The 27,318-nt window shown below is 39.3% G+C and overlaps 1 protein-coding gene across 1 annotated transcript in view; it reads left to right on the top strand.

The window, feature by feature from the left end:
* The window catches only part of Fbxl7 (F-box and leucine rich repeat protein 7), a 345,775-nt gene that overhangs the window by 181,285 nt on the left and 137,172 nt on the right, over positions 1-27,318 (top strand). The gene's annotated exons all lie outside the window — the stretch shown is intronic.

Genomic DNA, 27,318 nt, shown 5'->3' with positions numbered 1-27,318 from the left:
TAGATTGTATTTCCTTCTGATACAGGATTCTCAAAGGTCAAATTAGAATCTACCTTGCTTTAAAATACTGCATTAAGATAGTAACTCTACAGTCACCTTCATCAAGTACTGCAGAGAACAACCAGGAAGAATACAGCCCATTGAGGGGATATTATCTTATGAGCTCATTTGGAAACACCCACCAAGATGGAATCCTCACCTTATATCCCCAAATTGTGTCACAGCTTCTGAAACACTGAGATGTGCTCCCTGCATTCTAGATCACTCTTTGTCCCTTTAGGGAACCTGGGAGACCCAAGAATAGAGCAGGGCTTCATTCATGTGTGTCCCCAGCCTCGTCTTCCTCGCCGTCATCTCCTCTCCCGTTCACCTTCACTTCCGTTCTATCAACCTAGTGTCATCTACTTTCTTATTGCTTCATCTTGGTTTCTTAATTAAGTGGCGGACAGATAATTTTATTTATATTTCTATGCTCAAAATTGAAAATGGATTTCCTGTAAGGCTTCCAATGCTTTTCTCCTCACTGTTTCTGCCTGAGTTTCATATCTTCTCATGCCAAGAGGGTTGGGTTGGTGCTGAATCACAGGCCATGGTGTACAGCCTCATGTTGTCCATTTGAAAGCACAGTAATCTGGCTGTGGGAGATGAATCCCAGGACTGTCCATTCCCTCCCACAGTTCTCTGCTCCCTGCAGTAGCTTTTCAAGTAGTTCCAGCTTTAGAGATGGCAAAGAATCACCCCTTAGCTGCTTCCCATTGCTCTGCGAATGGGGCAGAAGCATACCAGTGTGACACATGGTCTTCATCCAAATGAAAACCAGATATGCTGAGTCTTAGCAGGTGCAGAAGGGGACTTTGACCTAGTGTTCCCAACTCAATTACTCCCAAATTCTTTACCTGAAAAGCTGGTAGTGCCAGTGAGCTCTCAGTGAATGCAGGAAGGAATCCCAGTGCCTGGTGTGAAGGTTGTACATCTGAATGCGCATGTTTGTCTGCTGAAACCGAGGGACACATTGCTGGACACCAGCGTGTCACAGAATCTCTTTGCTATTCTTTCCTGTGAGGAATGAACAATCAGTTATCAAGTCTTCCAAACATTTCAAAATCACTGACCTATTATCATGAGAACAAAAGAATCGTAGACTCCTCCACTTTCTTTAATGAAACCAGAGCCAAAATTCCAATGTGCTTTTACTCTCTTTTATTTTCATGAGTCTCCAAGTTACTTACGTCTTTGTCTTTGGGGTTTTGTTTATTTGTGTTCAAATGAAAAAAAGCATGTAAAGTTTATGGAATAAAAAAATTACTCAGTGCTTAATAACACAGTCTTGGAATATTTGAGTACAGCTAAAGTTACAGCAGTAAAACAATGTGCTAGAGGCCTTTTGGCAAGTGGGAGAGATTGGGACTTGTCCCAGGGCATGTCTTGTCACATAGTTGGTCATGGATGCAAATGGAAAGAGTTCTGGAGTCAGTCGCAAGGCTTCAGTTTGTCTCTGGACGCTGCTCAGTTGTTTTGTATCCAACAATCAAGAACTTGATCCAAATAGAGTACTTGTTCTCTCTAAGATCCAGGGTTCAACTAGAGCAAGTCCCCGGGGCCACATAAGATACAAGCTCTCCTCACTTGGAAGTTTTAGTTTAGTTGAGAAGTGAAGACACTGTACTGTGATCCTAAAGCCATCCTAAAACATACAAGCCCCCAGGTCCAACCTTAACTACATGCTTATCCTCAGGCCTCTTGTTTTCTTTGTTGCTATCTCTGTGGAATCATCTCTCAGCTAGATTATTATCACAGCTTCTCTGTCCATTTTTCTGTGAAAACAAAAATTTGAGATAAAAATACATATGTACATATATTTTTATTAATGCATGTTAATTGTATATATAATATATATATATTTATTATATAAATATTACAAAATATATTGAAATATTTATTGAGAAAGAAATATATGTGCATGTATATATGTGTGTGTATGCGTATGCGAATGCATATGCATATGCATATATTTATATTTTTTTTCCTTCCCCTACTTTAAGAATGTGGAGACTCCAAGTGGTTAGCCCCAGTAGACTTACTGTGTGCTGTTGGCCTATAACTTACATGCTGCCTTCTTGCTGTATTCAAACGCGGTGGGAATGGCAGGAGGACAGAAGGGCAAAATGAGACCTACACCATGGCCTCACATGAGAGAAAGCATGGCATGGAGGGTGGACTGAGCCTGCCTAGTTTGAACACTTTCATGATCATCATAGAGAGATTGTCCCTCTTAACAATCCCACTCAGATTATCAGGTTCCAATATATGTATGGGGGAAACATTGACGTATAGCCCCTCCCAGGAGGTTTACCTGAGGCTTCTGCTTTTGTGTCATTTATGGAAATAGATTTATAGAAATCCCTAGTCTTTCCCCAATTCAAGAGGAAATCCTGGTCTTTGCCATTCTAGACCAGATTGTCAATGTGACTATTTCATGGACACACCCTTCATGGACACACCCTCTGTGCACACACCCTCCCTGCACACACCATCCATGCACACTTCTTCTGTGCACACACCCTCTGTCCATACACCCTTCATGCACACACCCTCCGTGCACACACACTCCCTGCACACACACAATGACACTCTGCTCTTTAAGCCCTCCTTCCCAGCTCATTGCACCTCCCAGGGTACACTGGGGCTGTTACTACCTCCAGACCTTTGCACCTGCACATCCCTTCCTGTGGAACACAGCTCATTTCCTTGTTTATTCAAATCTTCACCCAGGCGGGGGCTGTCTTAAGTCAGCAGGCACATATGTGTATACATACGCTTCTGTTAGATTTTTCCATATGGATATTACCATATGAGACCTTAGAACTTTCCTTTAATGTCCCTCTGTCCGCCTTAAGGAGGCAAGCTCCAGGAAGACATGCTGTTTTGTTGCATTTGTTTATTTTATTTTGTTGCAGTTGTTGCCTGCCCTGGAGCTATGAGGTCCTGCATTGGTAGCTAGAGAAAATAAAACATAAAAACAAGAGGAAGAGAAGAGTGGGCCATCTGAAGCTGCAGCACTGCCTTTGCTGTCCCTGTCTGGAGATAAGTGTAGAGAACAGGAGACACACCCCCCTCTTCTTCTGAATTTCAGCCAGAGTAACGTTCTCCCTGCAAAGTTTCACCTCAGCGTCTCCTCAGATCAAAACCCTCAAGTGTGTGCAACTTGTCTGAATTCCCTGATCTATAATTTGAATTTTTTTTTTTGCTCGTCACTTTTATCATGTAATATAATGCATCTAACCTGTGTGTTCTCCCAACTGAATCTGCATGCATAGTTCCCATCTTATGCTTTTTATAAAACCCCTTGACAAATGAAGACACTGTATTAAGCTTTCCCAGATCTTTCTTCATGGAAACACCCCTATAACCATACTCCACCGTATTGATGGCATTTCTTCTTCTTTCTACTTATTTATAGCTACACATAAGTGAAACCTTTTCTCATATGTACTAGAATGAGACACATACTAATATGCTATTTTTTATTGACAACATTTTTATGGTGGTATCATATTCAAGTTTACTTGGCATTTGAGGGTTGGAATGAAGAAATAGGAAAGTCAAAGTCAAGGCTCTAATGTGTCTGATTTCTTCTGAGATGGGAACACACATTAGTGCAAAGAGGTTATTTACAGGGACACACTAGAGAAGAAATAAGTAAGAACTGGAGCATGCTTGTTGAATGATAAGATTATATTATATTAGATTGCAATTACAGATCTTTGTGCTATTGTTCATAATCCTTTCTCTTAGAAAATGTATTGTTTGACCTCTTGTGGCCTATCTAATGAGCCCTTCTAAAGACAAGACCATGCTCATTTCTAGAACTAGTGATTATGTTAAGGTACATTGACGGGACTCAGGAAATGACATAGACATGTGGAGATTATGCTCAATCATGGCGAAGATAAAAACCAAAAACATTGAAAAGGGTGGATCTGAGAGGGGACAGGTGCCATAGGTACCCAGCGTGGCAAGGACGTGATACTCTATAGAGCTTTCTGAGGAGAACTCCTATTTCTCTCTCTCTCTCCAGATCCTCTAGCCGCCACATCTGTAAATTAATTCGTGTTTGTTATTTTCAATCTTTCAATCTGTGGTAATTTATTACAGTGGTAATAGTTCACCAGTATGTTTTATAGTAATATAAATGAAGGCTCTGGCAACTAAAACAGACAAAGTTCACCCTCTTTGCTAAGTTTTGTGGAACAGTCTGACAGATGCTCAGCTCTGCTGTGGATCAGGAAAGTATGCAGAGACAATGTTTAATTGAATAGTGTGTGTGCTTGTGTGTTTGTGTGTGTTCTTGTGTGTGTGTGTGTCTCTGTGTTCATGTGTGGTAACTTTGTGCCTAGGGAACTATTTATAGAAGACATAATAGAACGAGCAGGTCTATGGGATGTTGTTGGCAATACACTATATAAACTATGCAGTACGTGAACATTAGTGCATTAGGATTTCACTGTAAAACCCACTCACTCTTACTACACCATAGGCATCTTCAAAGCATCAGATTTTGCATGTGAGCAATGTGTGTGTCCAGAGTTGGAAACAGTAGTCCTGGATGACCATGGCTTCACTTCTTCTGACAAGATCACACTGTGCTTCAAGAAGGTGACTCCTTTTTATGGCTAAGAGTACATGCTTCAAAAAAAGGGAGTTTTTTCACCCCAACTGTCTCTACAGGGGCCTAAGTTGAGCTAGACAAACATGCTTCATGTTCTCAGGATTGCCAATGCTCCTTTGTTTGTAACTGGTTTCTGCTGTGTCTCTATGGAGCTGAGAATCCACTCCTTTCAGAGATCTCATGCAGACAGTGTAGGAGTTAACCAAAGAAATTTCTGAATACCAGGATTCTTATTTTGTGGCACATAAGCTCTGCTTTGTGCACAAGTCCTCAGCACTTGTCTGAAGGAAGGAAAGTGAAGCAGTCTGTTAGAGCCTGGCTACCACATCATGGTCCTATTTCCTGTCAGGATTAAGGAACATGTCTGCCCTTATGTCTGCTCTAGAAACAGTTCCTGATGACTGCTTTGTTCCTGGACTTGTTGGCCCGTCTACTTTCTTGCAGACTTAGCAGCTCAGACTCAATTTCACTCACTCCACATCAGGCCTATGTTGCTATTTTGTTCTTTTCTGTTTCCCCTAATCCCTTCCACTATATCTGTGGTTTGACTAATGTTCTGTAAACTCTTGCTATTTGGAAGACTTTACATATATCTTAAACCATATTCCTCCATATTCACAATTCCATATTCATTTAGAGCTTATCATACTCATGCATAATATTTGATAACTATTTTCTAGCTTATTTGTCCATGTGTGTGTATGTGTGTGTGTACGTGCATGTGTGTGCATGTGTGTGCATGTGTGTGTATGTGTGTGTGCACCTGCACACACATACACCATCATCATCATCATCACCTACTTATCTCTCACTGGCCTGGAACTGAGCAATTAGGCTTAGCTGGCCAGACAGTGGGATGAGTAAATATTTATGACATTCAAAGACCTACACAAAATATAGGTACAGAATCTTCTTACAGGATACCATTCCGTCTCAAAAAAAAATCTGCTGCAGGTTTACACCCTGGTAAACATAAGTTTTTCCTAAGAGTTGTGATTTTACAGGTAATGTTTGCCTCTCAGGATGCTCCAGTTGCCTGCCTGGTGATGTAGGGTTCTACTTACCAAACAGGTATGGGAGAGGAATTCCATGGAGATATCATTGCTTTGTATCTTCATTTCAGTGCAGAGAGGCTAAAGCCTCAACCTATTGTGGATTACATAGTCCCTCTGAGTCCGCTTCACAGGAAAAGCTATCATGATTTACCAATGAAGTTGGTTCTTCTCAGACCCAGAAGTATTTCAGAGCACTGGTCATGGGGTAAGAGTAAGACACTGAGCTTCATCTGTTCACCCGCTCTCTTGAATGTTGCTCTGTTTGGATGAAAACCAGGCCACCCCAGTCATCAGGCTTGGCAGCAAGTGCCTTTACCCTGTAAGCCATCACGCAGGCCCAAAAAAGTCTTTAATACCTGGCCATCCTTGTTCTCATTCTCTGATCAGTGTAGTGCAGCAATGACATAGAGTATTTGCACCATGTCAGATATTATAAGTACTCTAGAGACAATTTAAAATATATGTGAAATTGGGCCTGAGTCATATGCAAGAATACAGCAGTTTGTATAGGGAAATTGGTCAATGGTACACATTTTGTGTTCCACAGATTCGAGTTCTTCCATTGAATTCCCCATAGATATCTAAGGATGACTTTATAAATAAATGACATTTCCCTTAATAGACAGGATATGGTACAAGGACAGTAACTGTTGAATGTCAGTATGCATGTGTCCACAAACTCTTCTTGTAATTGCCTTGCAGGCTTCACACTTCAGAATAGAAACTAGGAGAGTGGGTGACAACTGCTTTGTCTTCTGTTTTGATATATTTTTAGTCTTCTGATACACTGATCTGGAAGATCTCCAAGCTACTAAAGTACGTGGTACATTTTAAACCTTGATAAGATTTGGACATTTTGATATTGCAGTGAGGGCTACTGAAGACTTGCTAAAATCGACATGTTGACCTTTTAAGGGATGCTGGGCCTGTATGATATGAAAAGAATAGTGTAGCCAGGCATCGTGACCACACAATCATCCACAAGTTTTTGATTTGGAAATATTTCCTAGTTTGGAAGTTATATGGCTTTCAGCTGTAACAATAGCAGGCTGTTCCGCTGAGGGAAAAACATGTGGCGTTCAAAGTAAATATTGTCAGTGCAGTTTTGTAGCATTGAGAAAATGCATATGACCCCTTTCCTCCTCAGAATGTTAATATGTCCTGACGGTTACAGGAATGCTAAGTTAGGAAGACAGGGTTTGAATTGGCAAAGACTGCAAGGCTGGGAGGGTTAGAAAAAGAGCGGACACAGAGGCTACAACATTTTATCTGGTACCAAAACCTTTTCATGTGTAGCCTTTGCTCAATGACAAGATGTAGCTTCAAACCAAGCACACTTGACACTTTTGCAGGTTTTACACCTGGAAACCTGGTCTGAATGGAAGGGCAGATTCACCAGCACAGTTACTAATGGCTCATGCAACATCTTCAGGGAAGTGCAATTTTCTCATGGCCCTATCAAGTTCAGGATTAAAAGCACAAAGTTTGTCCAAAGGACTGAAGAAGGTCTGCAGACATTCCATACCCTATGTTTTGTCTTATTTATGGAAACAATAACCAGTTCAGGCTTCATGTCAGACATCCCTCTTAGTTTTATATGACAAATCTCTTTTTTTTTTTTTAGAAAAAGTAAATATTTATTCTCTTGTTATTTTACATTGTAATTCCATATTCATTTTCTTTTAGCTGGAAAACTGATTAAGAGACATATCGGATATGATTTACTGAACACAGAAGACACATCAGATACTACGCTGTGGTTATCTGATATGACGATAAAGATGTTAAAGTGAGACTATCTTTATTATAGTTTACAGACAAGTCAAAGTTGACAACTAAGTGCTCAGCCTGGCAATAGAGAATTGTCTCTACACTTGAACTGCACTGCATCCTGAAACTTACAAACCCTCCTGCACAAAAATAAAACCCATTTTAAAAAAAAAGAATTGTGGCAGGTGGCATGTAGAACACAACCAGTTAACTTGATATGTATTCCTTCCAAAATGGTGATTCTATTTCATTTCCTAAATAATCAGTTACAACTTTATGATCAAATTTATATTGTAAAGTCTGCGGAAGATTGGCTAAATGTCGTAAAATGCCCTTTAAGGTTGTTTGTTTGTTTTTTTTATGCTTTTTGTTTTAGCACTGTAAAATCTTTCTAGAGTAATTTGTCAGGTTGAACCTGTTCCATTAACAAGTGAAATACTCTACATTCTGTAGGGCTGCCCTTAAGGGCCACACAGCTTCCCTTGCTTCAGGCTTCAGATCCAGGAAGAATTCAATAGATTTCCTAGAGATCTTCCTTGGGAGGGGTGTGGGGGGGGAGAATCTGAAGATAACAACAGATTTTAACAGGTTCACTCCTTTAGGGTCTACTCAGCTTCTTACCTGCTGCCTCATCTTTGTTCAAGCAAGATCATCAGCTCCCTTCCAGGCTTTGGACTGTTTTGGTTCCTTATTTATAGGAATAGCCACAATTGCCTGCAAGTTTGCATTTGCAATCTTGGTTGAATTACTGTGTCTAAAATGGGATATTTGAAAAAAAAAAACATAAAACAGACCTGAAACCTGTCGTTTATTAGCAATCATGACTCTTAGCATTATCTTTCGAGTGTTCCCAGGATGTGGACCCCTGGGGACATTTTCCTTGTGATATAACACTGGGATTTTCTCTGAAAATATTATTCATAGACTCACATTGGAGATGGAAATAAAAAAAAAAAGCTGAGGGGAAATCAGATAACCCAATAGAAAGTCTATACTTTAAGTGATAGAAACGTCTACACTTTAAGTGATTATAGATGCCTTGAATGGCTGAATAAATTCTTTGTCATTCATTTATTTGTAAAACGACCTTACAAGTCATATCATGCCTGATTAAATTGCTTATTTCTCAGGGTAGATAATGACTTTCTTTCATTATAACCTCAGGTGCTACCTAAACACATATGTCACTACAGCTTAGAGCATTTCTTTCTCTTTGAGAATTTTTTAAAGATTTACTTATGAATTTTTAATGTATAAGTACATTGTAGCTGTCTTCAGACACACCAGAAGAGGGCATCGGATCCCATTACAGATGGTTGTGAGCCACCATGTGGTTGCTGGGAATTGAACTCAGGACCTTTGGAAGAACAGACAGTGCTCTTCACCACTGAGCCATCTCTCCAGCCCCCTTGAGAATTTTTTAAACTAGGAAATAATTCAGTAATAGGAAATGAATCAATATGGGAAAAAGCCCATGTTGAGATTTCAAACTGAGACTCATTTATTAAGAGATAGCACTTTTACCTTTAATGTCATATTTAGCATTTTTTTCTTGAGCTTCCTAAATACAACTGCTACAACATGACAGGCCGGGTTTGAATTTAGAAATCTCTTTTTCTTGACATCCCACTGTTTCCTCCCCTGCTCTGGGCTCTGTTTTAAACCATCAGCAGGTTCACATGTACCACAGCCTGGGCATCCTGCTTCCATCCTCAGCTCCCACAGGCCCCTGTCCTTGCATTAGACTTAGAGAGACTCACCAGTAATATCATAGTTGGCTATGTGGAAGATAGACCTACAAGAAGATATTCACCTACTCTGTGGAGTTTAACCTAGCAATCATCATATGGACAAGACATCCCATGATCCCATGATTGGAGGTGTGAGATGTAGAACAAAGTACAAGGGTCAGATGGACCCACTCCCTTTATGTCTTGCTCATATGCATAAAAGAAACATATGGAAATATTCATAGCATAGTTTAAAAACAATCAATCTTAAAATAACATAGTTGTTGATTGACAAAGGAAGAGACAATTTGTGTTACATGATGGAAAGCAATAAATAGAAGGAAAATGAATTCTGAAGTTATATATTCATTCAATTTTATGTATAATAAATAGCAACTATTTATTTTACACAACTGATTATCGCAGACTACTTTGTTTGGCTTTTCTGATTCTTGGGATGGAAGCCAATGTCTGGTTGCAACCAATGAATGAACATACTAGTAATATTGGACAGTAATTTTCTTTGTGATACCAGTGAAAAAGAAGTCAGGGGACACCAACATGTTTTGGAAATACGTCATTTGTCAGTCTTCTTAGAAACTTCATTGTTGAGTCAGATAATCAAATGTTTAATACAGGTAGACTACATTCTCCATCTTTCTATACAGTCCATCACAGAATGTTTAAAGATGTGTAACTATGACATATTTTAAATTCTTGCTGTATTGTTAACATATTCTCAGCAATTCTGTTATGTTTGCAAAATCTGTAGAGCAACTGGCAAAGTCCTATGGTTGAGCCAATCTTTGAAGTAAATACCACCATAGCTGTCAGTTGGCAGCCACTGACATGGATGTGTGAACTCAGAGCTGAAGAGAGATGTGGAGTAGCACACCCTATGTACTGTTCCACTGGAGTCCAAAGTGCATATGTAACCTGAAGAACATGTGGTGAAAGTATAGCAATGTTTCTGGACCACGATGACTGGGGTTCAATCCCAGGACCCACACGACAGGCAGAGAGAACTGAGACTTTTGAGAATCGTTTATTGTGGGGAATGATTAGCTCATGCCTGGATTCTTGAATCTTGTTGGGCTGTTGTGATTCCCATGGCTCCAAAGAGAGTGGAGAGTCTTGACTGAGTTTACTCCGCACATGGGTGGGTGCTACGGATCCCCGCCCAATGGGGGGAGCTCTCACCCAGTCTGAAGTTTCACAGGGGGGCAGAGCTCTTGGATTGGGGATCCCTGGGCCAGGAGGTGGCTGAGGACTGACTGGTCTCAAGCCCTTGGGCTCTCAGACTCCGCTGAGAGGCCACGAAAGGACCCAGACTGGGAGCATGTGGGCGTGTGACTGGCCAGCCCACAGCTGAGAGAAACGAGGAAAGAGAGAAAAAAGGGGACCCGGCAGCACCCTTCAAGAGAGATTTGGTTATTGTACTCGCTTGGCAGACTAGGAAGGCCTGGCTAGCTTGCTTGAAGATATGGGTCTCTGTGGCTGGAACGCAGAGAGGTTCTCCAGGCCGGAACTTAGGTGTGGTGGCTGTAGTGGCTCAGCATTAAAGGCCTTCTCCACGTTTTCTCCACTGTGGGCCCCAGAGACATGAGAAAGTCCATAGTTCCAAAAGGGTTTATTTTTATGGTGGATGTAGATGGATCTAGATTTACCCTTCCACCCAGTGAAACTCAGGGCAGACGTGAGTTAAATAGGGAGGGAGAAACAAGGGAGGATCTGGGGAAGAATGCTTAATTGGCTACGCCCTCTGGCCTTCAGGTAACTCATTAGTATGTAAATCTCTCTAGGGCCTGAGGCCTGTAGTCACGCCCTCTACCTGCGCTCTTTGAGAGGGGCTGCAATGGCCTATGTGACTGAACAGTGCAGGTCAATGGATATTTATGTCACATGTCAGGATTCTGGATTCTGGGAGCGGAGCAGAATAAATGCCTATACCTTGTAGGGTCTCTGGGCTACTTCTAGCCAGTGCTTCTACCAAAAACCAAGACCCCTTTCACGGCCCTACAGTCTATGTGCAGTGTATTAATTGAGGTAATATTGACAACTAGTTGCCAGAGGTCAACTCACAGTTTTCTTCAGAAACACCCTGTTGTTTGGTGTTGAGATATTTCTTGGAGTTATGAACTTTGTGGTTATTTTGCAAATGTCACTATAGGACCTCCTCCAATTTTAAATGGAATTTCATCTAATGATTGGTTTGTGGTGTGGATTTTCCCCATGAATTTTATGTTCCTCTAATTAAGTCTCTTTTATGTTATATTATATAAGACTTTTTAAATATTTAAACCTTTTGTTTTTAGTTGCAAAAATAGAATCTTTTCTATCTTGCTTTTATTCTATTTTAAAGTTAATTTAATTAAGGTGTAATTGACAAGCAGTGGAATACAACAACCTTATATGTACAGTTTGATGGATTTTCACAAATGTACACATTCTTATAACCACTACCACACTCAAAACAGACAGAATTTGTGTCACCCACCAAATATTCCCTACTGTCCCTGTTTCAGCATGATTCCATGTTTCAAGCTCCAAGAAACCACCAGCTCACTGCCAGAACCACACATTGATTTCCAATCCTCAGACTCTATACAATGAGGTAGTAATGTATACAATCTCTTAGGGTCTGGCTCTTTTCAGGAAAGAAAAATTTTGTAAACAAAAGATTTTAAAACGTATTAGTGTTTGGAAAGGGTATTTGTGTTTTATAAAGATTGATCTTACTGTTACTCACCAAGCTTCTATTTGTCTCAGAGATTCATCTCAGAGGTTTTTTTTTTTTTGCTTTGATTCTGGTCAGAATACACAATATTTAAGTTAAAATATAGATGCCATTATACTTTTAGCTTCTTTTTATGGGAATGCTTATAAATGTCTATATACACATATATTCATAAGTGAGCCTACTCATAATCAGAGTAGGGATTGGTATATTTTGCCCCAAGAGTGAGCTAAGAGATGTCTCAGTGGTAAAGATGCTGGACTTCAAGCCTGAGACTATGTGCAATCCCTGGAACCCACATAGTAGAAAGAAAAAATCTACTCCTGAAAGCTGTCTTCTGATCTCTGTACATGCACCATGGCATGTTGATATATTCTCATGTATGAATACATATGTACATACACATATATGCACATAAACACACAAAATGAATAAATGAAAAAATCCTTTTAAAATTTATCTTCAAGAGTTAATCTCTCCTTCTTTCCTTCCTTCCTCTCTTCCTTCCTTCTCTCACTCTTTTTATTTTATTTTTTTTAGTTATAGATCCAATGTATATGTCTTCTTGTAACTAAATGAAGGTCAGCCATGAAATGCAATTCTACTTTTATTTAATATTTTCAATTCAAAGGCATCTATAAACATCACATGGTATCCATATAATGTGTTCTTAAACTAGGGATAATTTGTTTTTCTTTTTTGGAATTAGGCAAATGCAGGCCACATTATTTTAAGTCCTTGGGTCAAAATCTTATTCTCTGACTTTTCATGCCAGTCCCATTTCAATACAGCATGAACCAGGCATGCCCTGAATCCCTTCCTGACGAAGCACAGTGTCTTTACCTCTTCCATCATTGATTTGTTTTTAACTTTCCTAATTAAGGATTGGATGATGGATGACCTGTTAGTGTCTTGGAGGACTATACAGTGAAATGTGTACATGCATGTATCGAATTTATAACCTCTGTGGAATAGCTTGATGATAAAATTTCTCTGAAATGCTAATTAGAATATGCACAGTAAAAAGGATCTTTTTAACTCACTGGAAATAACAAGCAAGAAAAGATGAAAAACTCTGTTGAGTTTTCCTCTTTGTAGACCATTTCCAGATGAAGCATGTCTGATGTTGTGTTGTGTCAAATTTTGAGTGTTTATTTTTATGTTTCTGAGATTAATGTTGCCAGTAATGTAGCAACCCCCTTTCCTTTTAACAGCAGCAGAAAAGTTGTGCTGTGGTAGCTGTCTCCCAAGAGCCTTAGGTTCCTCATATTTCCCAGAGACCCATCAACACAGTGACTTTGCCTTTTTGTGACTAATGGTTAAAATTAATAACATAAAGTTACTGCTATTAGCCTTTTTCTGGACTCCACCTACCGTATAAAGAAAAAAAGTATTATATTACAAGGCAGCATTTAATTTATTGTAAACTCATGAATTTTTAATGGGTAAAATTATTTCTAAGTAGCTTCATTTTAAGGCAGAGTTGGTGTTGGTGGTTGTAGAATATTGTGCTATGTATGACATAAACATTATTACTCAACTGGCAATAGTTATGTGTGGTTATGCAATAATTATAGATAATAAATGATAATGATGGTTTTAATCACAAGAACCTTTCAGTGATTATTTGCTTTGGGCAGCATAATATATATTCTTTTATTTGATACTTACAAATACTGTCTAGACAGTTGGGATGAGTGTTGAGCCCATTTTCTCAAAGGAATGACAGTACACAGTGCAGGAAAACACATTAGTTCACACTACTAACCAAATTTGTGTTATATATTCACATCCTTTTTTAGAGGTTCCTTTCATTTGTTTTTTCTTGTGTAATGTCATTTGTGTGCTTTTACATATGTGAACATGTGTAGAAGCCAGAAGAGGGCATCTGTCTCTTAATTGTAATTACAGAGTTGTGGGCCACAACATGGGTGCTGGGACCTGAATCAGGGTCCTCTGGAATAGCAACCAAGCATTTCTCCCACCATGAATTCCATATTCTCAGCTATATGCCATGCCATCTCTTGACACTGAAGAATGGATGTCAAATTGCATAAGAATCAAACACATGCAGCACAAAGCAACTGAATCCCATCCAGTTCATGAGCTGGCAGTACCATGGAGTCACATGTTCACTGGCCAGTGAGAAATAAGCACACCAAGATCTCCTGAACCACAGGTATAGGAACATAATCATTCTAAATAAACACTCATTGGGCTGGAAAGATGGCTCAGAAGTTAACAGCATTGGAGTCCGGAGTTCAATTCCCAGCATCCACATGGTGGCTCACAACCATCTATAATGAGGTCTGGTGCCCCCTTCTGGTGTGCAGGCATATATGCAGGTAGAACATTGTATACATAATAAATAAGTCTTAAAAAAAAAAAGACACTCATCCAGTTTCACAGTTTCTACTTTATGAGTACAGAGAAATGTCAGTGTTTCATGGATCTTTCCTTTTTAAAGATTCGTTGGATCTCATACTTGACCCTGTTGGTTTATTCTCTTTGGGATGGTTAGAAATTCTTATTCAGATAATCTGTGCCATCATGCAGGGATTTTTGCTGCCTTGGGCTTGTGCAGGTTTCCACAGCTTCTGTGAGTTTATAGAGCAATAGCCAGGTCATGTCCAGGAGACAGTGCTTCACAGGACTCCTCCCAGTGCTCCAGCTCTTACCTCTTTCTGCCTTCTCACCCAAGAGCCTTGAGTTCCCTGAGCCATGGCAGGGTGTGAAGGGATCTCCAGCCCCGCCCCCAAGCCTTATTAAGAAGACATTGCCAATAGTTCCTAGAACAGGGAGGCTCCTTCTTCTTTGAGAGTATTGTCACTGGTAATTTCCCATGTCCCAGAGCCATAAATATATGAGCAATGCTAATTTAACTTAATAATAAAAAGAAAAGAATATTTGATGTTCCGGTGGCAAGGGCAGGTGCTTAAGATTGTATTTAATTGCATATATGTACGAAATTTACAAGGAATTTTTAAAAATGAAACTTAAAAGTATGCCTTTAAAAAACCAATAGAATCCAACTACCTTCCTTAATGACAAGCCAGACCTGAAAACGTTGCCGACTAGGGGTACAAGAGTGCAGAAGTTGAATAAACTAACATAGCTTTTAGGAGGCTGTCTTAAAGCTAGTCTGTAATGCTGAAATGACTTCAGCTTTCTGTGTTTAGTAATTTCACTATTCTTGATAATGCTAATACAAAATAATTTTTAATAATTTAAGAGAAAGAGGAAAATATTTGTGATAAATACTAAAATTTCCATGTGTGTATTTGTGTTTGTGTGTATTTTAAAATTGTCAACACAGAACATGCCCTTTTCTTCATCATTTTTATTAAAAAAATTTTTTACACTATATACTCTGATAACACTTTTCCCACCCCAGTTACTCCCAGATACTCCCAGATACTCCCACCTCCACACCCATTGAGCCCCACACCCTCTTTTTCTCTCCTTAGGAAAAATACAGGCGAATAAAAAATAGACAGCAAACGTGAATTTAAAAAAAATAAAGAAAATGCATGAGAAGCATATACACACAAAAATAAAATCCATCAAAATTGAAAATTCGAAATCATAATATACATTCAAAAGATCAATATGACTTTAAAAAATAGCCAAACAGTTTCTCTCTCTGTGTACATATGTGTTTGTGTAATATATATATATATATATATGTATATGTATATGTATATGTATACATACATATATATGTATATATATATGTATGTATATATAACTTTTTATATACATTATATAACAAATCTTTTAAAATATCATTCATTTTGTGCTGGCCTACTCTTAAGATTGGTTTATATGCCCAGTGAGATTCCACTGGAGAAAACTAATTTTTCTTTGAAGGTGGTTATCAATTAAAGATAGACTTTTGGTTAGAAATGGAACTCACTCTCACTTCCCCCCAACACTGGATGTCATCTGGTCAGACCTCTGCATGGCCTGTGTGTGCCGCCACAGTTCCTATGCACTCACATGTGTGTCAGCCCTGTTGTGTCTGGAAGACGCTGTCTCCTTGATGTCTGCCATCCTCTCTGGTACACTCTTTCTGCCTCCTCTTCCACAGAGTTGTCTGAGCCCCGAGGGAAGGAATTTGAAGACGTTCCATTTAGGACTGATGATTCTGAGAGTCTCTCGCTCTCTGTACTTTGTCCATCGTGAGTTTCTGTGTTAGATCCCTTGTACTGAGGAAGGAAACTTTCCTGAGCAAACTGCTGATCTATGGATGCATCAGAGCGTGACTAGGAGTTATTGTATTGCTATGTTCCTTGGACAGAACAATACAATTTGGTATTCCCCAAGGCCCATAGCCTATCTAGTCTCAGCTTTTTGGTCACCAGAACAGTGTCACTTCTGGGTGCCACCACATAGAGTGGACCTTAAATCCAGTCAGATAGCAGGTGATTACTCCCAGCTATTCTTCTGCCGTTAATGAGCCAGCATGTCATGCAGGCAGGACGCCACTGTAGATTATGGCATTTGTAGCTCATTGATTAAAAAAGAATTTCATAATGAAATTAATAGCCTGAATTCAATAATTACATAGAAATTTAGTTTATCCATATAAAAAAAAATCATACCTTACCTTAACACTCTTTTTTACCTAATTTTCACCTGTTTGTACTGTTATCATGTTAAAAAAAATCTCAAGGTAATCCAGCATCTTATCTCAAAAATGATACATATAAAATATAAGGCTTAATTATTATTTTATTCAGTAGTTTTAATAAATATGGACAGACTACTGAGATTTTTTTTTGTATTTCCATTAAGTATAAGGTTCATTTTGGTTTAGTTTTAGGAGAAGAACACATACATGATTTGCCATTACATAATTGCGGCCACATATAGACTAGTATGAAAATAAGTTTTGATTTATTTTCCAAAAGCCATTTTTACACCATATAGTTTTCACGAACAATTTGTTGTGTAACACAAAGGAGTAATTTTCTGCTGGCTCTAACCAGGGTTAAAGGAAAATTTGCCCATCTATTCTCTGGAATATATAAAATACTGTTACTGTGGATGGCCTGGTAGCAATCATAGTCTTGAGAACATTTGATTGAATTTGGAATTGATTATTTTATAGCCCTGATGCCTCTTAGACAAAAGTCCCATTCTTACTCTGTAAGAGAGGCTAAAGGCTTACATGGCTAACCTCATTAATAACCAGTGCTGACAGCAGTTTGCCAAATATAAACACCTAGGCATGACTTCTTGATGGGTCAGCCCAAGAGGGACTGGTTACCAAGTCCATTCTATGTGGGAGAAGAAAAATCACTGAGGGTAAAGAAGGTATTCAATAGTCTTCTGAAGAGTCTGAGTGGTGAGGGGCGGGGGATGAGTGAGGGGCGGGGACAGGTAAGGGGCGGGGACAGGTAAGGGGTAGTGATGAGTGGGAATGGGTGAGCAGTGGGGAAAGCTGAGAGGGCAGATGGGTAAGAGGTGGGGACTAGTGAGGGGTGGGAATGTGTAAGGGGTGGAGATTAGAGGCACATATTAGGGATGAAAAATAGACACTTCGTTATTGCTGTCGTTCAGAAAACAAATATCTGTAGGACACAGATGACTTAAATAAGTCATTGTGTAGCGTGGGCTTCCTGACAGCCCCTGTTTAATCATTCTTGCAGCGTGCGACTTGTGACAGCACACACAGATTACCTTTTGATGCTGAGAGTGAGGCTGTTAGCAATCCATATGATTAATTTTCTTGATGAATTGGATTCCTGAGTGTGCTTAGCAGGCAGAAGCAGAGGAGGCCGTGTTTAGGGCTTCAATTGCCTCTCTGCAACCAGTGTCCTTCCTGTGCCTGGCCAGATTCTTACCTTTCGTGGATTCTCCACAATGCTGATGGTTGCCAGAAACAATAGCCACATCGTGTTGCACTTCAGGACTCAACAAGGTTATCTACGCCCAGCACGTTTCCAAGTGCACTGAATAAGAGGGTATGAGCAGATCAAAGCATTCACTTGTCCTGTTTCCTCAGTGACTCTGAGGAGCTCTTTTGCCCGGGATGTTTGTTTTACATACTTTTAATTTTCCCCCAGATATAAAATTTAGTATTTGAAAGTTGATTCTGGCAAAGATAACCAAATCGCTCTTACGTTAATTCCACAGATGTGTTTATTTGTTCGTGTCTGGTATACTTTCTTTCCTCAACTTTCTGTAAAGGGACATGACGATAATTAGCTGTTCTTTCGGGGTTGAAAGTCAGTCTGTTTAGTTTAACACAAAGAAGATAAGTCCAAGAAGAGGATGATTAAACAATAGAGAGATTAGTGTTTTATAATTTTAACTAATTGTTGTACAAAATACCCTCTTTCTTTGCGCATGTAAAGCTTTTTTTGTAGGAAACCACTCCAGAGTGTCAGACGCCCCACCCCTGTATTTTTGCACATGTGTGAGACTGATTTGTGGAATTCCATTACCAATTTTGGACTGTTTTCAGATGGGAATCACTACATTGTTCTCTGACTGTGTTCCTTAAGGAGCAAAGAAACTATGGCCCTTCAAAATCATCCTCTCCTCTGGGACTAAGCAATGCTAGCCTGAGTTTTTCTATTAGTGTTACAATCTGGTCTAATAGAAAGCTATTATACTTAAGGAGATACAATTGCTCAGGCATCAGAGAGAAAGGTATGTTCTGCCAAGCGTGATAGCTCATATGGAGCAAAGAGTAGTATTGCCTCGGGCCAAACATGTAAATTACGAGTCACACCGAGGAGACGTTGATAAGAAAATAAAATTAGCATATTTTTCTCCAAAATGGTTGATGGAGGCAATAAAACTTGTGAATTCAATGAGTGTTTCATGAGTGTTTTCCAAGCCAAGAGCCCTGCCCTGGCAGGACTGAGTATGGAGGACTCAGTCTAACTGTCCTTAAGCAACCTCTGTCAGCAAGTAAGGCAGGTTCCAGAATCTTGTGTTTCAGATAGTATAATAGGCTAGAATGGGTGTTGCAAGTTTGGATGCCTTGAAATCATTGTGAATATGAAGGTAATTAGTGAGTTAATAAAAAACATTTTATAAAAAATGTTGTATTTCTAGATATAGTATATTAATTTAAATAATATTCCCCTCCTCATAAAGCAACATATGTATTCCCTTGCTGCATCCCAGACCTTGATCTGCTACTCAAGCTCTGCCAAGCATGTAGTTTCCTATGTTTGTAACCTCTATGATGGTGGTTTTCTACCATGGGTTCTGTACCATGAGTTCTCAACCATGGGTTTTCAACCAGGAGTCAAGACCCTTTGGGTGATCAGACATCCTGTGTATCTGATATTTGCAATTCATAAGAGTAGCAAAATTATAGTTATTAAGTAGCAATGGAATAATTTTATGGTTGGGGGTCACCACAACATGAGGAACTGTATGAGTGGGAGATTAGAGAAGCCACTGGGCTCAGGAAGGTTGAGAGCCATTGGGCTAGAGGACCTCTTCCATGCTCTCTCCCAAATCTTGCTTCCATTTCACAGTCATGTCCAGATGTTTCTTCATTCCTTTGCTCCATTTTTATTTCATTTTCCCTTTATGGCATTTTTATTTCTTTTAGATACAGTAACCATGAAGAAATGACCCATAATTTGTTCTAAAAATAGATTTACTTGAATTAAAGTCATAAGGAACAGCAAGGCCTGGTAGCGGAATCCTGAGCCAGGAAACTACTCTGTGCTGTAGAGACTTCAAGATCATCCTGCATTGGTAAAAACCATTCCTCAAAAAATATTTTTATAGTAAGGGAGATAAAACTATAGCTTAGGGTAACACACTCTGAGTTTGATTCCTAGCACCACAAAAATAAGTAAAATATGGGAGAAATATTTAAGGAGATCACATGGTGTAGGTCAGAAATATGAATAAATTTTTTGAGTATATTTGAGAAGAGCGGGGGATGATTCAAAATGATAGATGGAAATTTAGAAGCATGGTTGAGGGCTTTCCTTTCTGGATAAAGACATTTATATTCTATTATTCTATATAGGGACACTTTGAATATCTTTTCAGAAATTTTACCATAAATATGGGTGTGTTAAAAGTAGTGTTTGTGCTTAGGTAGAGATGACAAAATTTCAGAAACTTTCAAGTAGGTATTGATACAGCAAGTGGAAAAGACTAACAAGGAAGGAACTTGGGGTTGTTGAACCAGATGTCTGTGTATGGGAAGGGAGAAAGGCAAACGTTAAATCAGGGCACTAGTGGAATCCAATTTGCACGACTTGAAGAAGAAGCTTTAGAGGGGTATTTGATTAGGAGGCTGATGAAGGACACATTTGAGGCGTCAGAAACTCAGAAAGTCACATGTGGAAATGTCCAATGGGAAAGAATCATTTAGAAACTGTCAGAAAACACAGACTCTCCACCCTCATCCATGCAAGCCTCATTCACAAGGATTTTGGAAATAGAAGTTATGTGTAAGAGATATGACACATAAGAATAATACATGTCTTAAGGAAAAGGCTCCATCTCTTCTGTGAGTGGTGGCTGGTATCTGAACTGTATCTGAGGCGGCGTTGATAGAATGTGTGAGTGTCCTGTTTGCACACTCCTAGGCACTGAACTCCAGTAAGATGCAGGCTAAAGGCTGCTGGACTGTGTGCATGAGGTCACTGGGGACTTTTGAGGAAACAGTCCTTTAGAATATTTGGCAAATGCAAAGAAGAATAAGAATAGCCTGGCGCTCTGTGGAAGCTATGACATTGGATTGGCTGGCTTCAGTTCCAGGCTTGTTTAGTGCTCAGAGTTTTTAAGATGGGATTTGTTGTCTTGCTGAGTATTTCATAAAAGAAATGATCATTTGTACCTCCTTTTATAGTTATAATTAAAGTGGATACACTCGGAGCCATTTGCAGTGTATTCTAATACTCTATTTTTCCCTAGGCTCACACATTTAAATAAAATACATTCCATTTATAAATAAGATACAGCTAGTAGACCAGTTACAAGGGACCTTTAAACCTTGGAGGACTATTTGAGAGCAGCATTTGATGTCTACTTGGGTATTCTTCCTGCTATCAGCTACCTCCACTTACACATGTAATATTTTAGTACGCTTCTGCAGTAGTACCTTTCTATATGACATATTCAAATTTTAGTGTGAGTTATTGCTTGCTGTATCTCCTTCTGCACCTTTTCATCCCCTTTCCCGTTTAATCACATACATCCCCATTTTTTTTTCAAGAAAGGATTTCTCTGTGTGGCTCTGGCTCTCCTGGAACTCACTTTTTAGAGGAGGCTGGCCTTAAACTCAGAGATCCGCCTGCCTCTGCCTCTGCCTCTGCCTCTCTGCCTCTCTGCCTCTCTGCCTCTCTGCCTCTCTGCCTCTCTGCCTCTCTGCCTCTGCCTCTCTGCCTCTGCCTCTCTGCCTCTGCCTCTCTGCCTCTGCCTCTCTGCCTCTGCCTCTCTGCCTCTGCCACCTCTGCCTCTGCCGCCTCTGCCTCTGTCTCTGCCTCCCAAGTACTGAGATTGAAGGCATGCGCCACCACCACCTGCCGTCCACCTCTATAATTCCATGTTCTAGTCCCTTTCCTTGGAAGAGAGTCTTTCTGCACGGTTTACTAGCTATTTAATCTCTGATTAAAATGTATTGAATGAAGTTCTCGAAGCATAAATAAGGCATTATTTAAAGTTAATTAACTAAATTCTGTTAAACATTTTAATAATATCTATCTTTGACATATTCATTTATATTAAAAAAAAATAATGATATAACCAAGTAGATAATCCCTGGTTCTGGAGACATCACCGTAATCATAGGAAGTTTCTAAGCATGAGACCATTCTGATCTCAGAAAATGGCCTGTTGTTTTGTTTATATATACATAAAAAGAGAGCAGCAATACCAACCAACCAGAGCGCCCAGGGTCTAAACCACCAGCCTCGGAGCACTTAGGGAGGGACCCATGGCTCCAGCTGTGTATGTAAGGGAGGATGACCCTGTCAGGCATAGGTGGGAGAAGAGATCGTTGGTCTCATGAAGGCTGGACGCCCCAGTGGGTGGGAATTTGAGGGTGGGGAGGTCGGAATGGGGGGGAGTAGGTAGGGACACATCTGCAAAGAAGCAGGAGGAGGGGTGATGGGATAAGGGGTCCTGGGGGGGGATGGGGTAAGGGGATAACATCTGAAAAGTAAATAAAACATTCAATAAAAACAGTTTAAAAAATGTTAAATCAGGGTATTTATTATTATTTGTAATAATAAATAAAATATAGTGATAAGTAAATAGTTTGTGACCTCAGTGTACCATCCAAATATGCACCACTATGTTCAGGGAAGAAAATGAAGATCATACCATATGTAATTCAAGCCCTGAAAACTCAGAATAGTTTCCCAAGATTGTAACTCTGAGTTTGTTGCATTGGAACCTTCGGCATAAGGCAGTCTGCCTTTTTGTTGTCTCCCAGAATCTTCTGGAAGATCTTGGAATGTCCTTCATGTAAAACATGTTTACTTGAAGGAACTGGTCTGTAAACACACAATTCTCCTGCTCCAGAAAATCCACACTTCCTATGATAAAATATTTCTTCACTTTTATTTTCTATTCTGAAGAAATCAGGGTGTTTGCTTCTTTCTTTCTTTCTTTCCTTCTTCCTTCCTTCCTTCCTTCCTTCCTTCCTTCCTTTCTTTCTTTCTTTCTTTCTTTCTTTCTTTCTTTCTTTCTTTCTTTCTTTCTTTCATTTTGTTTTATTATTATTTGTAGTGCCAAAGATCAAGCTCAAGTCTCTGAGTATAATAGGTTAATGCCCTGACACTGAGAGATATCATCAGTTCTTGAATTATCTTTAAGAATATACATCTTCTCTTTAAGATGATCTACTGTCTCTCTAGTCCGTGCATATCCGTCTCCGCTTGAATTCCATCTCTTCATTGTTTCTGCCTTCAAGCTAGCTGCTCTGATTTGGCCTTCTCTGAAGAAAAAAAAATGAGGTAGACTTAACTCACAGTTGAACCTTTACATATCTGACAAGGATTTTCGTCTGTCTGTCTGTCTGTCTGTCTGTCTGTCTCTTTTTATTTGTTGCTAGCAACTGTCTATGTTTCCCCCAGTTCCCATAAACTCTATGTATCAGTTTTGTTTTCTGTTGCTGTGATAAAATATCCAACAGAAACCACTTAAAAGAGCATGTGTTTGTTTTGACAATAAAATAAATAGACAATAAAATCTCAACGCTGATCCCCAGTGACATATATCCTCCAGTGAACCTCTACCTGCTAAAGGTTCCAGAACCTTTCCATACAGTGCCCACCTGGGGACCAGGGCTTTAAACATATGAGTGTATCATGCACATTTCACATCTAAAGCGTACTCCTTGTCTTTTTGTCTAATATGCGTCTGACTGACTAACCAAGATCGACGTGACAGGATAAGACAAAACCAAGAGAAGCCTGGAGAAATGGAAAGTAAATAAAGAAAAGAAAAACTCAACAAAGGAAAAAGAAGCATTCGTAAATGCATACCATTAGCATGGCTCTTTGGAGTAGTCATATAACTTCTCTGGTATCATCAAACAACAGCAAAACAGAATCAGTTTCATATGACATATAGACTATATTTGATCCATACAATAAATAATTTCCCCTAAACAATACTGAATGTCTTCCATGCATTCCTGCAGTAGGGATTTTTATGCAAATAGAGAATGGACCATATTATATTCCAAATAAACAACTCTTAAAGAAATATTCTTTTCAAACATATTGAAATACAAAGAAGCATTAAATTTACTATTAATCCTACTTAGGGAGTTGTTTTATAGAAAACTCAACGGTAATCAATATTAATTGATATTTTTGCTTCAGATTAGTCCAATATTGAGTCTTCCCAGTGACATGCGCACATGTTGAGTATACTGGTGTATATTTTTAACTTCATGGATAATTTTGCTTGATAGTGAATAAAAAGGTTGAAGTTAGGGATTCACCCATGGTGTTGAAGAGTATTTTTATATGTTTGGAACTTCTTTCTCATGGGAATTTTGAATTAAAAATATTTTCTTTTAAAATTGTGGACTGATGGCTGACATGAAATTATATATGTGGGAAGCCACGTTTTTAGAGTTTACAGTACACTGTGGCGGGGGAGATCAAAAGCTTCTTCCTCTTTCTTTGTTTCTTTTCATTTCTAGGAAATGAAAAAGTTGGGTGTAAAAATATTTACAAATTATAAATTGCTAAAAGACATCTGGTTTATGTGTGCCCAGAGGTGGCTTTCTCAAAAAAAAAAAAAGTTAGGCTGAAAATAGGGAGGAAAATATCGTGTAGTCTAGTTAACTTGGTTTTTATGAGGAGAGTGAGACTATTCTTGGGAGCTCCAGCAACACTTAGCCAAACAGAAAGACGTGAAGGAAAGAACGCCCTGTTTCTGAAAATACCAACTGCCCAGCTGCAGGAGTGACTTACATGCGGAAGCCAATGCACAGGGTGCTGAGCAAGACAGGAGTCAAGGTTGAGGGAAGGGATGTATCAAAGCCTCTGGTTAGTTATGGTTACAATTGACTCAGATTCACAGCTACTCTTCTTCCTGGACTGAATGGATTTCTGCTGCAACCACAGCAGGGAAGAACAAATACTGAATGTGCTCATTCATCAAGTAAATGCATTTCTGCTTAATGGACACTCTCCACTGCTTCCAGAGATATTTTTGTCCACAATTACTTAAAGAGAAGGGATTTATGTATAAATATTCCATGGTGAGAAGTACAAATGTCTTTGTCTTTAATAAATCAAAATCTGAGAAGCACTCCCTAAATGTTTTCTCCTGTGGTGGTGGCAGAGCATAATGTATCCTAATTCTGAAGCTGTACAGATGCTTTAGCATGTGGGTTTTGGGAAAATGTGCAAGGTGATGCGTAACAAGGAGGAAAGCAAGCGCTCCTTGAGTCCCCTAAATCATCGATTGTGGGTGGGGAGAAGTTTCACTACTGTCAAACAGGTGCTTGCCAACGTAACTCAAGGAGGCAGTAGTCTGTCTACATTATTGACTCTTGTTTTGCTCAATTTCTTTTCCAAAGCTAGTGCACAGCACATAATAGGTATGTGGGAAATACTTGTAATATGAATGAATGGGCGGGACTAGGTGTTACCTAAGACAGTTTCTCATGCTAGGTAGGGGAGGAATCGTTGTTGTAATTACCTTTGAAAAATACATTATGTTAGCCAAACAGAAATAACATACGTTAGCCTTCCTTTTCTTATTTTTTTAAAGTGCCAGAACCTTTTGTTTTTGAAAGCATCATTTTTCAGTGTTATATACTCGATCTTGTTGAATTTACCAGGAAGTTTTCTCAACAGAACTCTCACTGCTGTCATAAAATAAGAACCACATGAGCCAAAATTAGCACATTTCTCTTTAGTAAATATGTCTATCTAAATAGCTATAACTTCAGTAATGGTTTATAAACCATGGCGATGAGCATGCAGGGTCAAAGAGATAACTGATAATATCACTGAATGTCTCATAAATGTAAGTACCAAAACCTACATGTTAGCTGATTCACTATTTTTTTTTACTGCTTTCTGTTTACATAAAAATTCTAGAAATAAAGGAGTTTGTTGACACACATATTTTAGTTGTCTGCTCTGGGCCAGATATTCTCTAGTCTTAGGAGGAAAACTAGTAATGTATTAAGAACCTTGTCTTTGTGGTACTCATATCCTAAGGGAACAATCAACTGGAAAATAATATGATTGTATTAAACTGTTAGTTCACAGAGTGGATAGGATGATTAGGGAAGTGACCCACCGTTGATGGTGACAGTGTCTCTTACAAAGGTTCTCAGGGAAGTTGGGAGTAACTTTGCAAAAGTCCAGGAATTATGCATTTCCAATAGTACCAAGAAAGGAGAAATATACTTTTTAAAAAAGCATCTGAGGCAGTAGTATACTCAAACTGTTTTCCAAACAGGAAGTGGATGCTATAGTTGCTACGGAGTCTGAGACAAAAACAAAGGATAGAAATGACAGAGTGTGTAAAGTCTCAGACCATATCACTCTGGTATTGTGTGGGGATGGGAGGAAGAGGCTGGACCCCAGTTTCATCCCTGTGAAAGAAAATGAGGAGAGGAATAGGAAATCACATGTACAGTCCATAGATGCTAAATGTATTTCAAGTAGATGGGTCCTTACATGGTGTTATACAAATGAAGTTCCTCCACGCATAGGCTTCCAGTGATGAAAAGCCAGGGCAATTGTCCTTTGATTTTTTTTTTTCTCCCAGACTGTCTGAAGGACACAGCTTTCCCAGTCCCATCTTTTACTTCCTTATGGTCTATACTAAGGTGATCTGGGGACAAGCCTGAAACCATAAGCCCAGCAGAGAACAATGGGGTTGTGGAGATGAGTATGCGGACAGACTTTGACACTGTTTCATGGGGGCTGACTGGAGATAAGAGCCTACTGCAATTCGGTAATAAAAGTCATTCACAGATTGGCTGTTACTGTTTTCATTTTGCCCTTTATTATTGATAATGGATATTTTCTCAGCTGATATTTTATATGTCCCTGACTTCCCAGCAAAGACTGTTCAGGCAAAGGCAATGGAGAGGCTCTTGTCGAGTGAGATGTACCCTAACGATGTAATGTCAGATTAGTTGGTGTCTAGCCAAAAGTAAATAGTGTTATCTAGAGTTTTCCTCTGGTACTTACTCTTCCATCCATAAATATTGCCCTAAAGTTTTGTTTATCCATGTGCTTGTGTCAGCTTCTCACCCCATCTCCTCATCTCTTTCTGTTTTGCCAACTAGGGCAGCTGAACTTGGCCTCTTGCCCAGCTAGTTGTAAGGAATTAAGCAGGCCTGTTCTAGTATTTGGCTGGTAATTCTTTTAATTAACCATGAATGTTTAAACATCTTCTGGCTCCGCCCCAATCTTAGTCTGGCAATGTTACCTCTTCCCATGGTACGCAATCAGGAGTGATTTTTGTACTGCAGGGAATTTTTGGAAAAGCCTGGAGACCTTTACCTTGGCATGTCATGCGTGGAAATGAGCAGTGTTACACAGCATCATACCATCATAGGAGGGCCCTGACAACGATGAAACATATGACCCCAGACTCCAGTATTGCCAGAGCCAGAGAATTTTGACCTGTATTCCCCAGTTAATTCAGGAAGATGTTTGATCCTACTAATTAATGATGGATGCTTTCTGATGGCAACTACATTAGAATAATGTAGCAAAAGAAAAGTAAATGTGAAAAAGAAGGAGACTGGGAGAAGAATGAGGAAACAAATTGAGGAGGAAAAGGAGAGGGAAGAGGAAGAGGAAAAGGAAGAGAGAAGAGAAAGGGAGAAAAAGGATGGGAAAAAAAGAAAGGAGAGGAGAGGAGGGGAGGGGAGGG

The sequence above is a fragment of the Grammomys surdaster genome, unplaced genomic scaffold, assembly GCF_004785775.1.
Source record: "Grammomys surdaster isolate TR1022 unplaced genomic scaffold, NIH_TR_1.0 174, whole genome shotgun sequence".
Classification (NCBI taxonomy): domain Eukaryota; kingdom Metazoa; phylum Chordata; class Mammalia; order Rodentia; family Muridae; genus Grammomys; species Grammomys surdaster.
Note: the sequence above shows the minus strand (reverse complement) of the source record. Positions and strands in the feature narration are given on the sequence as shown.